The following is a 26,769-nucleotide window of genomic DNA, read 5'->3' on the forward strand; positions in this document are numbered from 1 at the left end:
GATTAGACAGCATCTTATTCTCCTTTATATCCTCTGGACCTGGCAGATCGTAGGTACTTAATTTTAAGATACTTGGAATGGCTGAATTAGTGAGTGAAGGAATACCGTCATGCTTTCTCAGATTTACCCTTTCCCCCCTCTCCACTTCCTTTGGAACGAATCTCTTTCTACCATGACTCACATGGTTTTTGCAGCTGGGCTCACCATGTTTTCTAGAACAAAAATTGGAGTCTGAACTTGGTCCAAAAACAGAACAATCTTGTTAAATCCATGCTGTACTACTTATAGCCTGATATTCTGCCTTATTAAATATATGTCTCCTCCCCTACTTAACTGTGAGGGTAAGGGGTAGCGTCTTCTTCCTCTCTAGTCTCCAGCACCCAGTGCAGAATCTAGGACATAGTAGGTGCTCAGTTAATGATTGTTGACTTGAACAAAGTATCTTCCGGTCTCCAGTAGATGAGTTCATCCTCATCACACTTCATTCTGGATGGGAATAAAGAGCTGCCCTTTCACACCAATGATGGTTTCAGGGTTATTAGAGTTGTGGGATCTGAATCTGATTTACCTGGAAGTAACACATTTTGAACCTCAAATGAAGCACGATATATATGAAAGGGAAGAGCCAGAAATAAGACATGTGAAAGAATTGTTTCATAGAATTAGATACTGATGCTTTTCTTTAGTGGTGGTTCTTTTCTATCACTTAGGAACTGTATATCTATTCTATTGCCTTTTCTTTCTTGGTCTTTCCCAAGCCTTTAAATGGTAAATTAGACTGGAAATCACTCATTAGTGCTTTTCAGTCACTGGGCCAGGAAAGCTGGGGTCAACAGTACAGTTTTACTCTTGCTGCATCTCTGCACCTGGAGCAGCATGGGAATACCTTCTCTAATTATAGTCATTAAAAGGCTCATGAACTCTTCTGTTTTAAAAAAGCCTTTTTCACCTTATTCTCTTAAGCAGTTTCTTTTCCTTTGTGTCATATATGCAGTTGATAATTGCCAGTTACACACTCTTCTGCCTTTAAGCAACTGGTTTCATTTTTCATGTAACTAGACACATGTATCATGTAAAATTGTGCATGTAAGGAGAGGTCATTTTTCAGTCTACTAAAGATATTCTCCTTTTCACTGTTAATTCATGTGAGGATTGAGTGTGTCTGCCTTCTGGTAACACATTAAGGCTGCAATATTTGTCTAGTTAGAGGAATATTTAGCTCTTTCTTGTTTGAATTTGTTGTAGCATATGCATACATCCAATCCTGGTAGAAGACTCCCTTTTTAAACGTAAAAAAAATAATCTTTTGTATTGTAAAAGCTAATATATGTACTTTTTAAAAAAAAAACTATTGTCATAACTGATTGTATTTGTTTTTTGAATATAATTATCTTGAATGTAATTATCTTAAAAAGTTAAAGTTTCTAAAGTAAAAGCTTAAAAATACTCATCGGGTGCCTGGCTGGCTTAGTTGGAAGAGCATGCGACTCTTGATTTCAGAGTTGTGAGTTCAAGCCCCACATTGGGTATAGAGATTACTGAAAATGGGGCACCTGGGTGGCTCAGTCGGTTGAGCGTCCGACTCTTGGTTTCAGCTCAGGGTCATGATCTCATGGGTCAGGAGATTGAGCCCCTCATTGGACTCTGCACTCAGCAGAGAGTCTGTTTGAAGATTCTCTCCCTCTGCCGCTCCTCTCACTCACTCTCTTTCCCTAAAATAAATAAATTTTTTTTTTTTAAGTACTCATATCAGTGACTGCTGATGAATGGGTACAGGTTTCTTTTTGGGGTGGTGAAAATATTTTAAAATTATGGGGCACCTAGGTGGCACAGTCAGTCAAGCATCTGACTCTTGGTTTCGGCTCAGATCATGATCTCATGGGTTCTGGGATCAATCAAACCCCGAGTCAGGCTCCATGCTCAGCATGGAGTCTGCTTGGGATTCTCTCTCTCTCTCTCTCTCTCTTCCTATGCCCCTCCTGCTCGTGCTGTCTCTCTCTCCCTCAAATAAATAAATAAAATCTTAAAGAAAAAAGAAAGTGTTCTAAAATTAGATTGTGGTGATGGTTGTGTAACACTGCACATATTGAAAACTGTTGGATCATTAAATGAATTCTATGATATGTGAATTATATAGCAATAAAGCTCTTATTTTGAAAAGTACTCATTAGCACTATTTTACCAGCTCTACTGCTTACTAGCTGGCTCTGTGGCCTTGAGCAAGTTCCTTTCCATTCTGTACCTTGACTTCCTTACCTTTACATGGTGAGAATAATAGTACCTTCCTAATAGGTTGGTTGTGAGTACTAAATGAGTACATATATGTAAAGAACGTAGAATTATACTTTGGAATGTAAGCCCTCAAAATTGGCCGGTGGTTGTCATTGTTTTCCTATGTGTGTAGAGCTCAGAAGAGAGGTCTGGGCTGAAGATAATAAACCTTTTTTGGTGTCATCAGCATGTAGATGATGATTAAAGCCATTCGTGTAGATTGGGTTACCTAGGGAGAGTATGCAGAATGGTGGAGGACAGAGAGCTGAGGGCTGAATCTAGGGAAATACCAGCATTTAGTCATTTAATATGGGGGAGCTGGACAAGCCGATTTGGCAAAGGAGACTTAACAGGAATGTCCAGAGAGGTAAGAGGAAGTGTGATGTCATGGAAGCAAAGGAGAAAACAGTCTTCCAAGAAGGAGAGAATAGTTGAATGGTGTCAGTATTAGAGAGGCTAAATAAGGAACTGTCCATTCAATTTGGCAAGTTAGAGCTGTGGGAGTATGGGCACCGGAACCAGCTTACAGACAGAGGGCTGAAAGAATGAAGAGAAGGTGAGAAAGTAGACATAGTGCATGTATTCTTTTGAGGGCACTACTTAACTCGTTCAATTTTTTATCGAACTCCTACTATGTGCCTGGCCCTGTTCTACGTTAATGGTATGCCGGTGAACCAAACAAAAAAAAGCCCTGCCCTAAAGGAGCTTTACTTTTAATACTGGGCCTGTGTAGGGAAGGAGAGAGAGAAGGCTGGAAGAGGGTTTTCTGTCAAGGAAAGTGTGTGAAGTGTAAGAAAATAAGGACCCTAGCATACTTAAGCTAAGGAGCCATGGGGGAGACAGTAGATGTGAAGTGATTAACAATATAGGGGAGATGGGATAATTATTGGTGCAAAAAGATGGGAACATGGTGATCAAGAACATAGAGGGAAGCTCTTTAGTAGCAGTCTTAAACAGGAGAAGAGATTTCCTCTTCTGAAGTGAGGGGAGGAAACTGATGTACACACACAAGGAAATGTGAAGAAAGGCCTACCAGATGACCCTGATTTTTTAAAGGGGTGTAGGAGCAAGGTCTCCTGTATAGAGAGGAGTGTAGTAAGCTTTGGGCATTTAGTGTAAGTGGATAGTGAGATGAGCAAGAACAAGTAGGTTTGTGGAGTGACACTGAGGAATTTGGAATGGCATCATTCTTCATATTTGTGTGGTTTTATCAAAACAGTTCTCACTCCTTCATGCAGGAATAAAGAAAGCAGTTTCTGAGATTGGTCCTGGATTTAGGGCTTTATAGGTCAATCATAGGACAAAGCCAGTTTGGGAAGGAATTGAGGAGGCTAGTGAGAGAATGGGTTCCATGACTGAGCATGGTGTTCAGACTTCATAGGGGAAGTGAAGGTAAGGAGTTTGACAAATGGGGTGGGATCAAGAGACTAGAGATTTTAAAGAGCTTTTGTGGTGGGAGTGACAGAGCTGAAAAGCTGAGAGAGAGCTATTGTTTTTTGAGGTATCAGAGGTGAAACAGGAGGTAATAACAAATCCTAGTCTGTCCAAAGAGTAGTTGACTGGAGCAAAGGTGAAGATCCTTAGAGCAAAAGAAGGCTGGGACTTGAAAAGTCTAGCTTTTTGGGTGAGTTGACCATGTGAATGATGGAATTTCCAACAGTGTGGCAAGAGTTGTAATAGAGTAAGACTAAAAGCCACATTTCAAAGTCTACGGTCATTGTCACTATGTGATCATGATAGAGATAATGAAGGATAGTAAAGGTCACTAGAGATAGAGAAGTCCAAGAACTATGAAAGGAGTATGGAGTAGGCCATTCACATGAACATTAAAGTTTCATAGGATAATGGCAGGAGATAGGATGGAAAGGCTGCCAGTAACCCAAATGAATGAAGGGAAATGTCCAGGAGACATGATATCCTTGACAAAGAGGGGTTAAATGCTTGTATCTCTAGATGGCATGAGCCCCAAGGGAGGAGGGGCTTTTCATGAGGTTGGATTAATGGACCGTATAAGCAATGGGGAGGCAAGAGGAGGTTGACTCCTACCCCTCTGAGAAAGAGTCTTCAGAAGAGAGCCAAGTCTCCCAGAATACAGTGAGCTGTGTGCATGCTGAGCAACACCACAGCCATTGCTGAGGCCTGGGCTCGCCTGGACTAAAAGATTGACCTGATGTATGCCAAGTGGGCCTTTGTTCACTGTATGTGAGTGGGGCATGGAGGAAGGAGAGTTTTCTCAGGCCCCCATGAGGACATGGCTTCCCCTGAGAAGTATTATGAGGAGGTTGGGGCGGATAGTGGTGAGGGAGAGGATGAGAGTGAAGAGTATTAACCTGTCTGCTGCAATTTCATACTCTGTTATCTTGGCACTGTCTTGTTTCTGTTCTGGAAGCTGTCCATTGTGGCCCTACCTTGTCAATACACGTGATGTTTCTATTAAAAAAGAAAAAAAAAGAAAGCCAGTCTCCGGGAAGCCAAGTATTTGTAGGGAAGGTTTTCTGATGTTAAGGATATAGAGGGTTTGATTAACAAGGATGGCAGATGCTATAGCCCACAGTTTAATCAGTGGTTTAGGAGAGAGGGAGGGAGGCAAGTGGAGCAGTGGAGTTAGGAAGAGGAGGTGGAGAGAAGAAGGCCAGAGCAGGCGGAGGCTGAGGATGGGCAGTTGGACAAGAGTCCTGGGTTGAAATAATTGGTTTGGGCGTTCCCACATTTTTTTTGATAGACATCTGCAGTAAATGCCACATGAATAGTCTGGAGTGCCACAGGAGGACCTGGAAATTGCTCCCATCAGTCTTTTCCCTCTGCAGATGCTGTCTGGGTCTGAGCCTGCCTAGAGTTCTAGTTTATGTGTGTCTTGCCCCCAACCCTGACGTTTATTTTAATTAATGTGAATCTGCTTTGTTCAAATTATAAATTGTAACAATAAACATGCTGTTTTAGAAGTGCAGCCAAAATCCTCAGTTATGGTATACTTTGTGTTACTTTCAGATTTTATTTTTTCCCAACTATATTGAAATTCAATGGACATACATCACTGGGGCGCCTGGGTGGCTCAGTCAGTTAAGTGTCTGATTCCTGATTTCAGCTCAGGTCATGATCTCAGGGTCATGAGATCGAGCCCCGTGTCGGGCTCCATGCTCAGCGGGGGATTCTGCTTGCAATTCTCTCTCTCCCTCTTCCCCTGCTAGTGCTCTCTTCCATCTCTCTAAATAAATAAAAATAAAATCTTAAAAAAAATTATTGGGGTGCCTGGGTGGCTCAGTTATTAACATCTGCCTTCGGCTCAGGTCATGATCCCAAGGTCCTGGGATCGAGCCCCGCATCGGGCTCCCTGCTCTGCAGGAAGCCTTCTTCTCCCCCTCCCTCTCCCCCTGCTTTGTGTTCCCTCTCTCGCTGTGTCTCTGTCAAATAAATAAAATCTTAAAAAAAAAATTAACATTGTGTAAATTTAAGGCATACAACATAATGATTTGAAATATGTATATATGAAGAAATGATTACTACAGGGGCGCCTGGGTGGCTCAGTCGTTGGGCATCTGCCTTCGGCTCAGGTCATGATCCCAGGGTCCTGGGATCGAGCCCCGCATCGGGCTCCCTGCTCTACGGGAAGCCTGCTTCTCCCTCTCCCTCTCCCTCTCTCCCTGCTTGTGTTCCTTCTCTCGCTGTGTCTCTGTCAAATGGATAAATAAAATCTTTAAAAAAAATAAATGATTACTACAATAAAATGAGCTAACCCATCCATCACCTCGCATAGTTAGATTTTTTTTCTTTCTTCTTTTTTTTTTTTTTTTTTTTTTTACAAATTTTAAATGTTTATTCTGGGAGTAAATGAAGGAATTTCTTCATAATATTTTATGGTCACCATCAGAACCCAAATCCTGTTTTTACTATAGCAACTGGGTGGTTGGGTGTTTATTCATTTAAATAAATAAATAAATAAAATTTATTTATTTATTTATTTATTTATTTATAAAGAAGAAAGAACGATGGCAAAAGTAAACCTTAGGAGTTACTTGGTAGATTACATTATGCCATGGACAATTGCTGAACCCAGCCTTACTTAAACATTTACAAAGCCAGTTTTGATTAGCTCTTTAATCCTGATTATCAGACTTCAGTCTACTAAACCAAGTCCAATGGTGATTATTACTGAGATTTATAGCCACTGATACCACAAAATCTTACAATTTAGCTCTTAAGGAACTCTGGCGGTGGGGCTATTATTTAAGAAGGCAAATCTTTCTCCAGTTTGTTATATACCAGGTAACAGCTAGAGGCTGAGGTCAAGCTATGTGTTCTCCTTTACTATAAACCTTCAAATATAAATGTATAAGACAAATTTACTTTTGGAAGATCACATTAAAATTGGAAGATTCATAATGAAATTTATATGATAGAGATTATCACACAACAGACCTACAACTTCCCTCTTGCTGTAGGAGTTTTCTTTCTTTCTTAAACTTAATTTCCCAAAGCAAATGCATTCAAACATCAAAAATGAATGGGACAGCCTATTTGGCAAGCAAAAGCATGTTTTAAAAATGATTTCAAAGATTTGTAAAGATTAACTGTTAAACACATTAATGGAAAAGCAGAAATATTTATGGTGATTTATCAAAATCTCTCTCACTTTTTTGAGGTGGGGGAGGAGCAGAGGGAGAGAGAGGATGTTAAGCAGGCTCCATCCCACGACCTTGAAATCTTGACCTGAGCCGAAACCAAGAGTCAGACGCTTAACTGACTGAGCCACCCAAACACCCTGGTTTCTCTAAATCTCTTCAAAGCAGAAGTTTAGCATAGGAATGATGGTTATCACTGTGCCTAGTTCTTTTGATGCTCTTTAAATATTTGTTTCAGTTTTAGAAAAGGATAGACCTTTGGTTTAGGGGATCTCCCCCTCTGCACATATCATTTGATTTATTGTGAAGGAACAGTGGTCGAAGGTGAATGTCTGAGGCCAGCTGTTTCCGGCCTCTCTTTGTCCACAGCAGGTCGCTGCTCCGACCACGTCCTCTTACCCTAACTAAAGGGCAGGATGGGAGGTTTTCTCACCCCGTTTGCCTGTGTATGTGCTTTTCTCTCACACTCTCACTCTCAGCACCCAGCCTTCCCTGCATTGCAGGTGTTGCAGAGCCGTGTGCTATTTCATAGCTGTGTACATTTAATTATACTTGCTGTTTATTTCTGCTTTCAACCTAGTGCTTAAGCCAGAGCCCTCCACCCTCTGTTTCTCCCTGAATTCCAACCCTAAGCTGAGTCATTTACCATAACCTTTGAGGAGCCTTTTGAAATTGGCTTTAGTTCTTTTTGCAAGCATTGTGAATGACCTATAGGTCTTCTAGTTCCATTGAAATCCTAAGTAAAGTCAAAATGTACTATTCTGTCTTATGCTCATGTGCTAGCTAATTAAGTATTATCTGGTCAGTGTGGTATAGGTCACTTAAATATCCATGATCACTTTGATTTTATAAGCATGCTTGCTTTCTCTCCTTCCATTTTACAAAGATTGTATCTCTCTTTTTATTCTGGTTATGAAAATGTCCACGTTGATTTCATTTGTGCCACTGTATTGCAAGTATAATAACCCTGCAGATGTATTTCAGTTATTTGTATTAGGATTACATCTTTTTTATGTAGATATGTTTTATCTGTGTTGGAAGCAACTGGTTCGTGGCAGCAAAAGAATCTGCTGTTTCCCTGTGCTGTAATAACAGCAACTGACATTTGCGTCTTTAGTGTTTGAAGGCACTGTCTCTTAATTGTCTCATAAATTATCAACATTTATGCAGATAGGGAAAGTGAGACATAATGTGGTTAAGGGATTTGCCCAAGATCACTTAGCTAGTAAGGGACAGAACGAGGATTTGAACCCAGGTATCTGGCTCCCTAACCCACACACCCAGCCAGTATGCTGGTCTTCCTTCCTCATCTCTTGTATAACCACTTTGAAACCACTTGGTAATTGCCAGGCTCTCTGAAAGAAGGTCATTAGGATGGAAAGTGTCAGAGTGCCTCTGATTTTTGAATATCAAAAGTAGACCCATTAGAAGATATTTATGAGATAGTTAAACTTTGAGACCCTAGACTTGATCAAATTATATTCTTGTCTCAGTTTATAGCTTGATGATACTTGGTGATCTCAAATGGCTCTAAATGATACACTGATTTTGGGGCCAGGCTGTTTAGTTAAATGATGAGCCATATCGTTTGTAATCCTTCTGTCACTCTGTCCATCTAGGAAAATAAGACAAAGAGCTCCAAGAACCAGTGGGTAATCACTTTGAGGGAAAAGTCAATATGTAAAGGTTTGCCAATTTTATGTACCTACAGCCCTCCATATGTCACAGGGTCTCTTGATTAGACTGCTGAATTTGGCATAGTTGAACCTTCAGTTTACTTTCAAGGAGACTCATGCGGGTAAATTCAGTCCAGGGGAACAGAGGTTGGGAATAAACTGAGATAATAAGAGAAAATGAGGAAGGAGACCAGTTTGGTAGGAACAGAACCTTCTTGCCCAGGATTACTAGTAGAAAATGTAGTTGGAATGGATAGGAAAGGTCAGGCTTGTGTTAGAGAAGCCCTGAAACCAAGCACAGTATGTGACTAAAAATAAAATCCTCTTGTCATTGTATCCAAATTATCTAGTTTTGGAACATGGCACATGTGAAATATATAATAGATTTGAAAATGAATTTAATCATAGTCTGGATTAAAAGAGGCCAAAGTTCCCCAAGGTTCTGACATGCATTAATCTGGAAATCTTCCTAGACTAACTCTATCTGGCCCTAGTCAGCCTCTGCATTTCAGCCAACCTTATTCTTCCTTCGTACTTCTGTCTTTACTTAGCAGTGTACCACATGTGGATTTATATGCTTCCTTCTCTCATGTCCTACTTGTGTTTTCTGGTCAACCCCATGAAATTATGTGTCAGGAATTGGGGTGCAACCCCAGCTAAGAGGTCAGTGAGAGGTAACACGGGGAACAAAGGAGCTAGATGATTGGGATGTACTCCAGTCTGCCCCTTCTTGCTGACTAATGACCTCCCATGGTGGCAAATGGTGAAAGAGTAAAAGAAGGGGGGAAGCTGTTGACTGGCAGGGTGGCAGAAGGAAGATACGTAACCTTGGAGGGGTCAGGTAGAGGGTCTGGAATTGCAAATGTGCTCGTGTATTTTGGGCAAGGCAAGCTTTGTGGGGGCCTAGGAAGCCATGGGCTCATCTTCTTTGAGTTATAACCTGAGATTTCCCAGTCTCAGAAACATAGGTAACTAGGGGAAATAGGAAGAAAGAAGGATTTTTCCTTAGGGAAATTACCACTTTGTTTGTTTGTTTGAGTATAATCAGGGGAGGGGGCAGGGGGAAAGAGAAACAGATTCCCTGCTGAGCACAGAGCCTAACAGGGCTGATTCCAGGATGCTGAGATCATGATATGAGCCCAAGGCAGATGCTTAACGGACTGAGCCACCCAGGCGCCCCTGGGGAAATTACCACTTACCAAAAAAAAAAGAAAGAAAGAAAGAAAAAAAATCTTACTAGGTTCCACTATTTGTCAGCTCCAGAGCATTTAACTTTTTTTTTTTTTTTGGCTTTTTGCCCTTTCTATCAGAATGGCTAAAAATTTTGAAATATACCACTTGTGTGTTTGAGTTGTTTTTCTACAAAAGATCCGCTATAGTCTCAGCATAGGAATAGCAAAAACTGAAGGGAGAAAATTCATGATGAAAGGAGAGATTTTCCTTATGGCTGTGCTGCTCTTGAATGTGGCTCTTTAATCTTCTTATTTGAAGTTTCATTGGAACAAATAGATTTCTTTCCCAGCCCATTGTACCAGCAGCCATATCAACCTGAAAACTACTGAAAAAAACGAACTAGCCTTGGTTTTCAGTGGGAGTAGGGTATCTGGATTTTGTGTTGATTTCTCAATAGTGTTTTTTAAGACTGGAAGCTATGATCCAAGAAATAGTGGTGCTGGTTACATGCTGTTGTTTACTTATTTATTAGTAAACCCAATCCACAAGCTTCATTACTAATTCTTATATCAAATACTATATAAATAATATGTTAATCATTGAGATGTTATTTTTAAAATGCAGTTTATTTTCACTTCCCAGAAGCATAAGGATCATCTTAATATTGTATAAATGTCCTTTGACAGCTTTAGCAGAGTCTTTTTTGTGTGGGGACTTTCTGTATGTTAGTGATACTTCTCTGCGCTCTTCCTGCAGAGAAATCAATGCTGCAAAAAATACCCTGCCCCAGTTTATGATTATCAAATGAGGTAGACTTGAAAAGAGAACAGTGCATGGCTGGCCAGTTTGAATTGTGTTTGCCTTGGACCTAGCCTCTCTGTTCCACAGTGCATACTAGCTAGATGATGGGCCCTCCTGAAAACCCTTTACAACTTGTCCTTGTACATTATGGCAGGTTATATTCATGGAAGTCAAAGTAACAGAAGTCTAATCTGATTTTCTTCACAGAAACAATATTACATTGAGGATTATATTCCTGGCCTAATGCCTGACTTTTTTTTTTTTTTAAACAGAAATGACCATAACCACCCATTTTTAATCAACTGTTTAATCAACTGGAATTGATGAATCTGAATACTACTCTGCATAAAATTGCCTGAAGTGTATATAAATCAGTTAACAAAGCATCACAATAACCAGCCACATTGAATTATGTTTAATGAGCTTGTGTCAGTAGACTATATAGAGTTCTTATTGTCACAATCATTGCCTTGTTTTTATTGAAACTAATCAGAAGGTTTAAGAAAACATACTTTATGCAAAGTCAAGGAATTCACAAAGGATGTCTTCAGAATGTCGGAGGAGAATTTTGGGGAGACTTGGAGTTAGGGCTTTTTGGAAAAGCTGAATTGAGATTTTGTTTTGTTCATTGTAAATTCTCTGTAGCAGACATAGACTTTGGAGAAAAGGTTATTGGTCTCTTTTCATTTGAGGTGCCATCAGGAAAGGCTTTCAGGAGAAAGTGACAGTTGAGAGATCTGAAGGGTGACTACAGGTTAAGAAGGTACAGGGGTGAGGGAAGAGTATTCGATGTGGAGTAGGAGCCCTGGAGCGGGAAGGATGGAAGTGGGATGGAAGGAAGGCCAGTGGGCTGTAACAGAGAAAACAAGGCGGAGAGGCTTGGTTGGGGCACAACAAGGTTGGAGAAGCAGGAGGAAGAGACCTGGCTCTGCAAGACCTTGCAGGTCAGAGTAAGGATTTTAATTTTCAGTTTTAAGATCAGTGGGAAACTATTAAAGCGGGGACTGGAGGAGCGGTCTGTCTGATCAGGCTTGTGTTGTGTGTGGTGGTCATGTGGTCCTGGCTGGGTCAGCTCTCCGAACACTGTGTAGCCTTCCTTCCTGCTACTTAGCTGATTTGTGTAAGTATTTGATTAATATCTGGTCTCCCCCACTACACTCCAAGCTCCTTGAAGGCAGAAACGGTGTCAGTTTTTTTATTCATCACTTACAGTATCTTGCATGGTAGGGACTCAGTAAATACTGGTTGAATGGAGGCATCAACTATATTAACAATTTTGCCTCATGACCTGCTATAAGGCACAGGTGTTCCTTTTTTTTTATTGTGAAATTCACATAAAAATAATGTTAAAAATGATTCAGTGGCATTTAGTATATTCACGTGACACCACCAAATCTGTCATATCCTGTAGCATTTTCATCATCTCAAAAGGAAACTTCGTAACCATTAAGTAGTCACTCCCCAGTCTGCCTTCCTTCCAGCTCCTGACAACCACCAACTTGCTTTCTGTTTTTATGGATTTACCTGTTCTGAATATTTTATATAAATGAAATTATACGGTATATGACCTTTTGTGTCTGGTTTCTCTTAGCGTAATGTTTATAAGGTTCATTCCTGTTGTGTAGCATGTATCAGTAGTTCATTCCTTTTTATGCCTGAATAGTATTCCATTGGATGGAGAGACCACACTTTATTTATCCATTCATCTGTTGATAGGTATTTGAGTGGTTTTGACTTTTTGACTCTTGTAAATAGTGCTACTATGAACATCAATGCACAAGTTTTTGTTTGAACACCTCTTTTCAGTTCTTTTGGGGTATACACATAAGAGTAAAATTGCTGGCTCATGCTTAATTCCTTGTTTAACTTTTGATGAACCACCAAACTGTTTTCCACAGAGGCTGAACTGTTTTATATTTCTACCAGCAATGTATGGGAGTTCTAATATCTTCACATCCTCACCAACACTTTTTATTTTCCATGTCTTTTTAAAATTCTAGCCATTCTAGAAGAATGTTACCTTTAAAATACATGAATGAGGGGCGCCTGGGTGGCTCAGTCAGTTAAACGTCTGCCTCCAGCTTGGGTCGTGATCTCTGGATCCTGGGATCAAGCCCCGCATCTGACTCCCTGCTCACCAGGGAGACTGCTTCTCCCTTTCCCTCCCCCGCTTTATGCTCTCTCTCAAATAAATATAATCTAATTTAATTAATTAAATGCATGAATGAACCTCCCCTTATTCGCAGTGAATATTTCATTCTTTGATACCTTATCACATTGTTGCTCAATATTACGAAAAGTTACAGTGAAGCTCAAAGGTGTACACTGGACTGAATTGGATTCTAAATCCATAAAATCAGTGTCCAACATCATTCTGGTACATTGCCTTCTAAGAAAAGCTTGCAACTATTAGGAGAACCCCACCTTTTCCTCTTACCCACCATAATGTTGCTTACAAACTCCCATTGGAGTTATCTTTTGAGAGTTGCATTGAGAATGATGAGGAAGCCCCATGCAATCTTGCAGAAGAATATTCTCATCACAGGTAATTTTCTTTTGTTTTGACACATTTATATTTCTATCCATTTCCTTGCAAACACATTTATACTTCTGTCCATTCCCTTGCTGTTTCCCTTTATTCCTCTTTTTTTTTTTTTTTTTTTTTAAAGCTAACTGTGCCCAGCACCCAGGGAAGAAATGTACCTACTTGCCTTTTGTCTAGGGCAGAGACTGTAGCACATGGCTGGGAACCAAACAGGGACAGAAGCAGGCCATCTTAGAATACTCAAGTACACGATAAGATTATTCCTGCCCATCCACAGTCATCAGTCCACCATAATTGGCCCTCAGTAATAATACTAACGTGCAGATGCATTTTAATTTCTAACCTTCGAGAATTACCTGTGTTCCGTTGGGTGCCATTTTTCTACCCTTAACTAATGCTGTAATTGTTTTCTCTTTGCTGGTGTTTAGAAGGTTTTACATCATATCTGAGTTTACAAAGTGGAGTAAGAAGAGACTTAGAAATGTATTAACACATTTGCATACGCATATGCCTTTTATAATTGAAGTAGAGTGAAATGCATTGCAATCAGGAGAATTGAGTCTTTGTGCACATTTAATTATCGAGTACTCGTCACGACTAATCTGCAGTGTTCCACTGAGCAACAATCACTTAATGCTACAACCACTGTGCTGTTTCATGATTTAGCTGAAAGCATTTTTCCTGTTCAAAGCTTGCCAGGTATTTTTAATGTTGGCTGTAAAATTCTTATAATTGTTCTAAATACCCCCTATGTGTGCTTTGGAAATATCTCACTGCTATTTTCAATCATGTACTTGAACAGAACCTCAAATTACTGTTTGTCCTATTTGGTAAAAAACAAAACAAAAAAATGTTTGGTCTGGGGGTGGTATGACCTTCAGTGTGAGTAGTACTTGTTTTTGAGAAGTCATACGTTTTGAATGTGTCTGCTCTAATAAAAATTCTTTCAGTTGGTTTTATATCTCTGCGTGTGTTTCATTTTATAGTAAAAAAAAAAAAACCTTTGTACAAGTAAAATTTGTAATTCTAAGTGGTTCATTAATTTTTAAAATTGTTCTTAATGGCTGTTAATCCTAACCTGTTTTTAACTTGAGGTTGTTTGTATCTGGACTGCCAGGACATAAAGTTCATTCTATTTTATCAGAAGAATAAACTGTTTCCCTTGGGTCATAGGCACATTTGAGAAGGCATTCATTTTTTCACATGTAAAGGTTACCAATAAATAAATCGGCTGTGTGGTGGTTTAAATGGGCATCCTTAAAGCCCCAAAAAGCTAATGTACCTTTTAGTGTACCAAATTAGTACCCTTAAGGCACATGAGCCTTTCCTTGGTCTTGGTGACTTGTGTTTCCTTTATTTTTCCCTCCTTTTCTACTTTGAAGCCTATGAATAAATTTTCATCCTGACTACATTATCTTCTCATGTGTATTGGTTTGTAAATTACTCTTTGTCCTCAAATATGTAATCTCTTTCCCACCCTTGAACAGTTTTTTGTTTTTGTTTTTTTTTTAAGATTTTATTTATTTATTTGACAGAGACACAGGGAGAGAGGGAACACAAGCAGGGGGAGTGGGAGACGGAGAAGCAGGCTTCCCACGGAGCAGGGAGTCCGATGTGGGGCTCGATCCCAGGACACTGGGATCACGACCTGAGCCGAAGGCAGACGCTTAACGACTGAGCCATTCAGGTGCCCCAGCTTGGGGTCTTCTTGAGATTCTCTCTCCCTCTGCCCCTCCCACTCATGTGTGCTCACTCTTGTTCTAAAATAAATCTTAAAAAAAAAAAAAAAGAAAAAGGAATAGCATTGCCCAGGAGGGAGGATTATAGGAGCAGCCTTTCCCCTTGTCTGAGGAACCTCATTATTGTCCCATGTACTGCAGTTTGGGGAACATTGTGTAATGTATTCTGATATTCTTCCCAGTCCATCTTATGGTGGCATTCCTAGTTGGCACTACCCAAGGGTATATTAAAATTTCACAAATAGGGCACCTGGGTTGCTCAGTCAGTTAAGTGTCCGTCTGACTCTTGATTTTGGCTCAAGTCATGATCTCAGGGTTGTGAGATGGAGCTCCGAGTCAGGCTCCACACCCAGCTTAATATTCATTCCCTTGGGGCGCCTGGGTGGCTCAGTCGTTAAGCGTCTGCCTTCAGCTCAGGTCATGATCCCAGGGTCCTGGGATGGAGCCCCGCATCGGGCTCCCTGCTCAGCGGGGAGTCTGCTTCTCCCTCCCCCACTCCCCCAGAGCCCCCTGTGCTCGCTCTCTCGCTATATCTCTCTCTGTCAAATAAATAAATAAAATCTTTAAAAAATAAAAAAAAGATTCATTCTCCATCTCTGTCTCCCCCCACCCCTCCTGCCCCCTAAAATTTTTTCACAAATCAATTTTTATTATACACAAATAATCATATACATAAATAATGCAGTGAAGCCATAAATAAGTATTTGATGTGGTCTTTATTCAATATACTGAAAGTTACACATTGCTAATTTATGATGAATCTTCTAAGCATGTTTTAGGAATAATTACAGGTCACCCATTAAATTTATAGCAGCACCCAATCTTTATAGTGCACAGCAGCTTCGAATCCAAAGCTTTTGGGAGGAGAGAAGGGAGATTTAGAGACAGCATCAGTGACCATATGCTGTGCCACAAAGGGAGAAATGGCTTGCTAATTTTACATCCATGACGTCAGATCAACAGTTCCGAAGGACTAATTATGTTATAGACAGCGGCCTCCAGGGGACTCCCTGAGTGGCCCTCACTTGTGGGCAAACATGCCCCCTGACAACCTCCCTGGCCAACTGTAGTCCTCATGCAAGCTACGGAACAGTATTTTCAGGGCCAAGCATTCTCTGCCAGTGGGCCATAATTCACCCCATCCCTTTGTATAGGGGTGACCTCAGAATTGCCTGCGCCTCTTCTGTAGAGCCAGAAACTTTCTTCCTGTAAATAACACATTTACACCTGAATTATGTTGAGGCCATTGCCTAGTTCTGTGCTGCTGACCCAGTTCCTGGAATTTTAATATTCACATGGTTAGTACCTGCAAGCTTCATCCTCTTCTCAAGTAAATATCCTTTACAGTCCTTTAGTTTTGTTAATCCTACAATAGGCAGTCTTTTAAGTTCTTTACTGTTAAGGTGGAGGCTCACCTAAGCCATAGGGATATAATATGGTGTATAATATAAGCATAAGTATCAACAACACTTCCCAGGGTCATGTCTTTATTGCTTCTCCTGTTCCCTCCAAACCTTGCCCTAAAAGCCTTCTCCTATAGAGGTGCTGTTCTGATTTCTTTAAAGACGTTGTAATTTGAGCCAAGAAGTTGCCACAAGACCATGGTTGAATGGAAGGCTAGAAATAACTTCACTATAGAAGGGGCTACCTTTTATGAGGCTTGAGTCACAACTCAGCCTCTCCCCATTATTTTCTTGGTTATTCAACTCAGCCTTCCTCCACAATGGAATCTTGTTTTTTACCTACCTCTTCTGTTGGGGATGTTAAAATAACACGTAGAGCCTTGGATGTGCTATTTAAACCAATTACATACACATCCTGGGTATTTATTTTCTAGCTAGTTTGCTTTCTGTATAATATTTAACAATACCAGGGGGGAAATGCATTCATTGGTTCCACTGGACATACTCCAGCATACATTTGAACTGTTAGACCCTTTCTAGAAACTTACCATCACCTTTATAATAATGATTCTATCATTGAAATGGCAGATAAAACCCCATTCGGGACTTCAGACACCTCTTTTACAATGTATTTTTTTGCTCTAGCCAGGGTTTATCTCTTCCTACACTGTAATGAAAATTCTTCTCTGGTGACCTAGAAAGTGGTATTTGGATGAGACTTTGTCTCTTCTAGGTAGATATTGGTAAAGGCATTTATCACCCTAATATCCAGTGGTTCCTTTCCTTGCCATTGTTAGGCATTACTGTTTGCTGCTGAGATAAAACTTCCTTACCTGTGAGAGCTCTAAAAAGTGATAAAAAAAAATCCTTCAGCCCTAAGGGACTTCACAAAAACCATCTGCTTAGGCTATATATGTGTGTGTGTGTGTGTATATATATATACACATGTATATATATTTTGCTATACATTTTTGAAACTTCAACATACAGTAATAGTCACTCTCTGGTGGTGGGGTGACTCAGTGTATCATAGCGAATGCCTAGATTGTATCTCTTCCTTTTAAACTATTTACCTGACTAGAACCCAAAGTTCAATTGAAATTTTGTCTAAAGTTTGATTTTTACTTCCACTTATTGTCCATCTGTTGTAGGCATGGGTTAGAAAAGAACTTTACAAGATGAAAAAAAAAATACTATGTGGTGCAAGACACTAATATTTTAAAACGATACTTGAAATCAAAGTTACAAAGGCAAATCAGGTGTTGGGAGAAGAGTAACAAAAAGATGTCAAATGGTGTGATAACAGAGGCCAGGACACCAGCATGTTGCTTCAGAGTCTTAAGGAACAAACCAACCTTCTAGTGCTTTCTTTTGCCGCCTCCCTTGGAGGTACAGAAACTTGTAAGCCACAGTTGGCTGTCTTCCCGTATTCAGAGAAACTTCACAAGGATCACAGGGGTTGGTACAAGTTGCTTGATAATCTGCAGCGTTTTCTCTGCGATTTAGCTGCCTTTGTGTTAGCACATTTTCACATGTCGGTATGCAGATGGTCCCATCTTTCCCTCCTGCCTCTGAGGTTTGTGATCTATATTTTATTCTGATCGCTTTTCAGCCAGGTTGGGCTTTGAGGTCTTGGGGCCTTGTTGCTTTCTATTTGCATATACATTTTTATCCATTTCCCCAGGGCTATGGTAAATGCTTAGCAGGATTATCAGTCAGCATCACTGTTGTTCCTATCCTTAGAAGTTATGTACCTCTCTATTTAGATTTTTTGAAGTTTAAGTGTTTGGAATACAAGGTGGTATGTAGCTATGGATGGTGGAAGTGAAAAAGTAACTTCTCAAGCCTTATAGACCTGTATGCTGAGTTCATCTCAAGTTTGTGTGCATATTGTCAAGCTCTAGGGTAAGAGAAATGCTGTCAACAAGGAAAGTGGAGTTGCTGAGCCCCAGCCAGAACTTTAAGAATCTCAGGTTACTTTCTGTAAATGGAGGAATCTTTGAATCATCAAGAAAATTCCTGTTAGAGTCTTGAATTACTAAATGCTTACAGCAGTTTTGATCTGTCGATTATTAGCCATCCTAAAGACAGCTATATTTCATCTTTAAAGCCACGTTTTTGTAGCCCTGAGGTTCTTGGAGTAAAGACATGGTGGGGAGGGGTATCAGATTGAGAACACTTAGAATTGTCCCTGGTGAAATTAAACTGCTCAGTGGATCACATTTAGGTAATTGAAGTCTAACTCTTGAGTTTCCAAAGGCATTGTTCTTACCCAAGTCCTAAGCATTGTGCCTGCTGATTTAGATTTTTGGTTTTGTGGGGTTTAATAACCATTTCTTATAGCAGATTCTATTCAGTTAAATGTGCTGCCATCAGGTAATGCCTAATTAGAGACAATCTTTGTGTCTCGGGATATACTTTGAATATTCAGTTATCTTTTGATCAGGTGTTTGAGATTTTCTGTTAATATGACCATAATTAAGCTTTAAAGGCAAGACAACACAAAATGTCTTGTCCTGGTCTTGCTTCACTACCCCTGGCAAAGGAGAGAGACAGCTTAATCACTTAAGAAGATGCTGCAAAAGCAAAATCTGAAAAGTGTGATTTTAATACCCCTTTTAGAGTTATGACTGTCAATTACACATCAAGATTATTCTTCTTGGCTTGTTATAATGGAGTGGGCTTGGAAACCTCAGCAGTGTGATCACTGAATACATTGTAGCAATTTTAACCAAGAGGCTTAATACACTGGAATTGTTCCCTGGCACTGGTGCTCTCCTCCCTGCACCTCACCCCTCCAACCCTAGGACAGAAAATACTGACTTTTAGGAGCATTTTAGTAGACACCTGAAGTTTTGATGAAATGCTAGTTCTTTCTTTGAATTTTGAATTCATTTGACCTTTTTAAGACTAATTATGCCCTTCAAAAATGCTAGTGCTTCATAAAAGAAAATAGCTTTAGGGCTGGGGTGCAGAGAACAGGTTTTTTTTTTTTAAGATTTTATTTATTTGACAGAGAGAGACACAGCGAGAGAGGGAACACAAGCAGGGGGAGAGGGAGAGAAGCAGGCTTCCTGCCAAGCAGGGAGCGAGCCTGATGCGGGGCTCGATCCCAGGACCCTGGGGTCATGACCTGAGCCGAAAGCAGACGCTAAACGACTAAGCCACCCAGGCGCCCCCAGAGAACAGTTTTAAATCACTGCCAGGCTTTTCAGAATTTTAATAATCCGTTTTCATTTCTGAGCAAATACTTAACATTTGCTTTAATAGAGAGCAGTCTGATGACCAATAAAAATAATGCTGTGGGGCTCCTGGGTGGCTCAGTGGCTTGAGCCGACTTTTTTTTTTTTTTTTTAAGATTTTTATTTATTTTTTTGACAGGGAGAGACAGCAACAGAGGGAACACAAGCAGGGGGAGTGGGAGAGGGAGAAGCAGGCTTCCCGCTGAGCAGGAAGCCAGACGCGGGGCTCCATCCCAGGACCCTGGGATCATGACCTGAGCCGAAGGCAGATGCTTCACCGACGGAGCCACCCAGGTGCCCCAAGGTTGAGCCGACTCTTGATCTCGGTTTGGGTCTCCATCTCAGAATTGTGAGTTCAGGCCCCATGTTGGACTCCATGCTGGGCATGGAGCTTACTTTAAAATTTTTTTAAATATAAAAATAAAAACAATGCCGTAATTGCCAGGGATGACATCAGTGATGATTTGCTGATGACTTGAGTAGCTTTGCATTATATCAAGTCCTGTAATTTTCATTATCCGTGATCTAAATTGATAGTAGATTAACCACAGGCAAAATAAATATTGAAGGAGAATCTCATTTTGTGAACAGCTCAAAGTGATTGGAGGGGGCACTGTTTGAGGGTTATTTGTATTTTTATGCTTTGAAAAGCAAATTGTTTAAATTAAAAATGTGGGATTATGGCTGGTATACTAAAAACTTGTAGGATCTTAGGTAAGAGCAGTCACTAATTCAAAGTGAAAGATTGTATAGCAGTTTTCACAGGCATGGGCTGCAAATTAGTATTGTCACCTGGGGAGCTTCCAGAAAAATTGAATATTAAATAAAGACCGAGGCATTGGTGTTGTGTTTAAAGCCAATGTGTGGCCAGAATTAAGGACCACTGATCTATAACTAAGTGATAAATTTTAAGTCTGCAAGCACCTGGAAAGGGTGGGGATGTGAGCCCTGCTTTAGATTCTGTGCCAGCTTCTATAGTGACAGTCTTACATTGAGGTGTCTATTTTCTCTCAGTTCTTATTGAGTAACTAGTCTAGAGGCAATCAAGAAACAAATTACACTTTCAACAGCTTTTTATGTGTTATGACAAGCAAAGGCATGGGATTTTAAGATGGTACTAGTTGAACAACAGTACCATTTCACTGATTTTATTGAGATACTATGTTTTGGTACCTCCCCCCCCCCACAGTATTGTTTATACAATGGAAGCATAACTCAAGGGCACAAAAGGGTGGCTTTTATCTTGAGGAAAAAAACAGAATTGCTCTCTCTGTTAACTCGTGTATTATAAGTATATTTTTTAATATTTTTCCATACTTTTTATTGTAGTGTATGATGTGTCATTAAAATAGAATCCATGCCAGCGTATTTCAGTTTTTAAAAATGCCATTTCTAAGGACATTTGGATGGGAAGCAGTTCAACACAGGATGGACTCTTAATGAATTAAAATTCATTATGAGGTGGCAGGAATCATACACTCCCACTCCAGACAACATCGTGTGCCATCCAAAAGGGAAATTTTTTTATAATTCCTACTTGGAGTTTCTCTGCCCTGGCTAAGGCACCTACATTATTCACAATCACAGGAACCTAAAACCACTGTTTTAACACTCAGCATTGGCAGCAAGTGGAAAATCACAGTGAAATTTACGCATGAGTTCAGCACTGCCATTTTTATGCAAACTAAACTGTTATAAGTTAGAGCAAATTCCACCAGAAATTGCAGGTTCTTCAGATTTTAGGGTGAAGCAGGCATGGAAAAGTCCTCTTTCACCCCACTCCAGCCCCAGTCCCAGGCAGCTGCAAACCCAAATCTGCCTGGGCTGGGGAGACTTTGCCCTTTTTAAAAAAATGCTCAGTAATGGACATGACAGCTCCTCTCAGGCCCCCTTTTCATCATCATGATCACTGCCAGGAGCTCCCCCCGCCCCCTGGCCTCCCAAACCTACACAGCAATTTCAATCCATTTTCTCCAACTTAATAGAGATAGAGGTCACGTAGGCCTTATTTGAAAGTGATCAGAGACACAATGTATAGAGACACAATGTATGGGGAAAGCCTTTAGTAAAACTGTAAATGCCATTCAAATGTAGGGCATTCATAAAAATATTAAGTGCCTAAAAAATTGTGTTAAGCTTGTTCCTGCCAGAGAAGAAAGTTGAAGACAATTCAGAGTTGAGGAACTACTAGTTCATTTTTGTTTTAAGCTAATCAGTGGCCACTGTTAACCAAGGGGAACAATCTATATTAGCAGCGCAGGAAACATCCCGCTTCACTGACCCTCTACCTCTTTTCCCTTTCTTCCTCCTTTCCATTTGTAGAATGATCTGAGAATTGGCATAAAAGGTAACTCTTCCTTATTTACTCTATAGCCTCTTCTTGGTTGTGTGAAAAACTAAACAACCATACAAATATTAAAGGTTGTAAATACATATGTATATGCAGAATTGGCAAGTAATTTGACAATTTCTGTAACTCAGATCTGTACATTATAAGGTTCACGTCTGTTGTAGAGACTACAGCAAAGATCATAACTTGCAGCAGAAGGTGAGGGTAAGGGTGAAGCAGAATGAGCTATACTTTAGCAAGGTGTATTCACTTTCTGTTTACATTTTGCAAAATGGAGATTATGGAAAATTTAGTGCTCTTATCAGTAAACCATGTCAGACCTTGTATATTAATAGTTGCAAACAAAGAAGTCAGTCCATGAATCAGAATGTATATACCTGCCATTCTTTTCATTCTTTTTTTTTTAAGACTTTAGGAGAAAGAGACTGCATGCAGGGGCAGGGGGGACGGGCAGAGGGAGAGGAAGAAGCAGACTCCCCGCTGAGCAGGGAGCCCAATGCCGGGGGTCTTACAACCCATGAGATCATGACCTGAGCCGAAGGCAGATGTTTAACTGACTGAGCCACCCAGGCACCCCCTGTAGCTGCCATTCTGATAAAGGTATTGTTTATTGGAACAATAACCAGGAACTGTCTGAAAATTTACCATGGAGTCTTAGCATGAGAAGGACCTTGTACAGTCAGTTCTAATAATACCCTGTCTTTGGGCAAGTGGGTAAACAGCTAAGCTCTCTACCACAGTTACTTACTTTTTCCACATTGCCATGGATAGAGATTCTATCACCCATGCCAGGTTAGAATTCCAGAAGTTCCCGTGTGTGTGTGTGGGGGGGCGCTAAATCTCTCCTACTTGAATTTATCCCAGTCACTTTTTGATTGATTCAGAGTTTGAAAGTAGTACCCCACTAAATAATTATTTAATAAGTTTTAATGAAAATGATGAGTCAAGAGGTCTTATCTATACTTTTGGTTGATTTTTACCTTTTTTTAAACTAAAAAATCATTTTCCCTATAATATTGATAAAAGGTACAAAAATTCAGATTGAAATACATCCAAACAGACATTTGGAGAATTTTGCAATCCCTAAGTAGTCTTGCTTAAAATGATTACTTTGGGGTCAGGATTATTACATCTTTGGCTTTTAAATAGATCATTGAAAGGAAGGAAAATCCTTGACCCTACATACTTTAAAACGTTCTGGGCTAAGGAATTATCTTTTTAAAAAATAATGGAAATATGTATGTGGATATTGGTTCCTATCTTGTTTTGACTTAAATATATGGCTGTCTCAAACATGGTAATATAGTACTATCAAAGGAGACTATCCCAGGGGCGCCAGGGTGGTGCAGTGGCAGTTGGTTAAAAGTCAGCCTTTGGCTCAGGTCATGACACGGTCCTAGGATCAAGCCCCGCCTCAGGCTCCCTGTGCAGTGGGGAGTCTGCTGCTTCCTCTCCCTCTGCCCCCACCCCACCCCCGTCCTCTCTCTCTCTCAAATAAATAAAATCTTTTTTTAAAAGCATATTATCCTGGGGCACCTGGGTGACTCAGTCATTAAGTGTCTGCCTTCGGCTCAGGAGGGTCCTGGGATTGAGCCCCGCATCGGTCTCCCTGCTCAGTAGGAAGCCTGCTTCTGCCTACCCCACTCTCCCTGCTTGTGTTCCCTCTCTTGCTATCTCTTTCTCTGTCAAATAAATAAATAAAAATCTTTTAAAAAATATCTTGGGGTGCCTGGGTGGCTCAGTTGTTAAGCATCTGCCTTCGGCTCAGGTCAGGATCCCAATGTCCTGGGATCCAGCCCTGCATCGGGTTCCCTGCTCTGAGGGAAGCCTGCTTCTCCCTCTCCCACTCTCCCTGCTCGTGTTCCCTCTCTCACTGTCTCTCTCTCTCTGTCAAACAAATAAAATCTTTAAAAAAAAGTTTAAAAAGTGTATTGTCCTGATTTAAGGTAAGAAAACAGTAGAGGCATGGCAGCTCAGCTGGAGAGCGGTGGGTCTCAGAGAGGAGTGGTCACTGGCGGAGAGGATGGTGCTGGAGAGCGGGCCCACATCATGAAGGTGCAGCTTCCCGTATCTAAAGCAGCTCCCTGTCCCCGAGAGCATTACTGGTTCACTCAGCTCACAGTTTCAGAATGGCTTCGGTTATTGCCTTTCTTTAGTGTACTTGCACTACTTAGCTGCCTTGCAATCCGTCCATTCCTCTCAAAGAAAAGCAACAGAACAATAGCTTGATTAATCTTTTTAAGGTTTATTTGTTTATGTGAGAGAGAGAGAGAGCACATGTATGCGAGAGAGAGAGCAAGCATGGGGTTTTGTGAGGGCAGAGGGAGAGGGAGAGAGAAACATAAGCCAACTTGGGACTGCGCAGGGAGCCCAAGGTAGGGCTCTATCTCATGACCTGAGCCGAAACCAAGAGTCCGGCACTTAATGGGCAGCACCACCCAGGACCCCCAAGCTTGATTAATCTTAAAATACAAGAGGAAAATTCCAAAGTGGTGAATGAAATAAACATTGAAGATTTGTGTCTTACTAAAGCAGCTTATTGCCGATGTTGGCGTTCTAAGACTTTCCTGAATGTGATGGGTCACGTAATAAACAAAATGAATTGGGCGCCTGGGTGGCTCAGTCGTTAGGCGTCTGCCTTCGGCTCAGGTCGTGATCCCAGGGTCCTGGGATCGAGTCCCGCATCGGGCTCCCTGCTCAGCGGGAAGCCTGCTTCTCCCTCTCCCACTCCCCCTGCTTGTGTTCCTGCTCTCGCTGTCTCTCTCTGTCCAATAAATAAATAAAATCTTTAAAAAATAAAAAAATAAAATGAATTGATAGGAGATGATGTGGGTCCTCTAATACTGAAGAAGAAAAAGGTATAATAGTAATGAATTAGAATTGAATTCAGTTGTATGCTGTAAAATCGTATAACAACATTTTTTTTCGTTCTTGGTGTATAGAAGATCTTTCAAATGGTGGTCTTAATTATTGCTACTGGTTGAGTATTTCTGCCAATTTATTTTCTTGCTACACTTGTTTATATTTTATACTTTGTATATTCAGTCATTTATATAGAAATTGAATTGTACAATCCTTTCATTCTTACTTCAAGGACTGAATGTATCTTCCTAAATACTCTTGGTTTTAATTAACTGAGAAAAAAACCGAGTTTTTGGCAATGGGTCCAAAGCTATTCCTTTGAATATCAGTATTTTCATAGAATCTATACTTAAAATTATTCTCCCTACACTATTAAGTATATTATTTTTCAGACCTGTTTTGATCATTTGAAGTGATTTTTCCTCTTTGACCTTCACAGTGTTTTCAGATCAGTAAGAAAAATATTGCTCTCAAGAATTACCTGAGTTTGCAAAGAGATAAACACTTTGCTTTATGAAGATTGTGTCTAATTAAAGTGTGAATGTCCCAATTTCAGAAAAGGCATGAACTGGATATAGAAAGTTCCAAAAGGGAACCGTTACTTACATTATAAAAGATTTGTTCACTTTATAAAAGGCTTGTTTGTGTCTGTTTTGTATTTATATATGTATCTGTATCTTGAACCCTGACTCAGTGACAGGGTAGGATAGGGTAGCAAGAATACTTAAACTAAACTCATGAGCTGCTGCTGCATTTGAAGGTCAATTAGAAATAAAGTATATCTGAATTCATGTGAAAATGATTAATAGTTCAGTGTTCAAAATTGTATACATTTTTCTCTTTATAACACTGTAAGCCAATAAAACATAAAATGCAAAAAAATTTGCAAAATAAACTTGGAGAATCTTTAAAAAACAAAAAATGGAGTAAAGCCTCAGTGAAATAAAAAGTAAGGTAAAATGGAGCTCAACCTTGGAACTTCTAGATTCTAGAACTTCTAGAACCTACTTTTAAAAAATTGTAAAAGTGGGGGGCATCTGGGTGGCTCAGTTGTCTAAGCAACTGACTCTTGATTTCAGCTGGGGTCATTATCTCAGGGTTGTGAGATCGAGCCCTGCTTCAGGCTTTGTGCTGGCCATGGAACCTGCTCGGGAATTCTCTCTCTCCTTCTCCCTCTGCCCCTCCCCCCCATTTCCCTCTCAAATAAATAAATAAAATAAAAGGGGCATTAGAGATATAGTGTGTGAAATGGGACTTTTTGACAGTAGGCTCTGAGAAATCACAAAGGATGTCTTTCCTGTAAAACCAAAGAATTACAACTTTTCTTTGTAGAAATAGTTGATCAGCATTAAAGACAGCCATTCTAGGGGCACCTGGGTGGCTCAGTCGTTAAGCGTCTGCCTTCGGCTCAGGTCATGATCCCAGGGTCCTGGGATTGAGCCTTGCATCGGGCTCCCTGCTCCACAGGAAGCCTGCTTCTCCTTCTCCCACTCCCCCTGCTTGTGTTTCCTCTCTTCGCTGTCTCTCTCTCTGTCAAATAAATAAATAAAATCTTTAAAAAAATTAATAAATAAAATAAAAGACAGCCATTCTATTTCTCTATACTTAGAAGTAATTATTTTCCATTCAGAAATAACTTGCATTCTGCTTTGTGTTCTCTGGTAAGGAATTAGCAAGATGGTCTTCAGTAGTTGTTGTATGATAAATTAAATATTCCCAATCTGACCTTTGGAGTGTGTTGCTATGATGGTGATGGTTGAGATTTTGTGGAAGAAAGAAAAATGGCAGTAAAAATACTGTTTTTCTAGGATTTCTTTTATTTTTTTATTTTTTTAAACTTTATTTATTTATTTTTATTATGTTGTTAATCACCATACATTACATCATTAGTTTTTGATGTAGTGTTCCACAATTCATTGTTTTCATATAACACCCAGTGCTCCATGCAGAACATGCCCTCCTGAATACCCATCACCAGGCTAACCCATCCTTCCACCGCCCTCCGCTCTACAACCCTCAGTTTGTTTCTCAGAGTCCATAGTCTCTCATGGTTCGTCTCCCCCTCCAATTTCCCCCCCTTCATTCTTC

At 40.2% G+C, this 26,769-nt stretch overlaps 1 protein-coding gene across 7 annotated transcripts in view; it reads left to right on the top strand.

The window, feature by feature from the left end:
• ATP11C (ATPase phospholipid transporting 11C) overlaps positions 1-26,769 on the top strand; it is a 174,997-nt gene that overhangs the window by 53,513 nt on the left and 94,715 nt on the right. The gene's annotated exons all lie outside the window — the stretch shown is intronic.

This window comes from Zalophus californianus, chromosome X, assembly GCF_009762305.2.
Source record: "Zalophus californianus isolate mZalCal1 chromosome X, mZalCal1.pri.v2, whole genome shotgun sequence".
Classification (NCBI taxonomy): Eukaryota; Metazoa; Chordata; class Mammalia; order Carnivora; family Otariidae; genus Zalophus; species Zalophus californianus.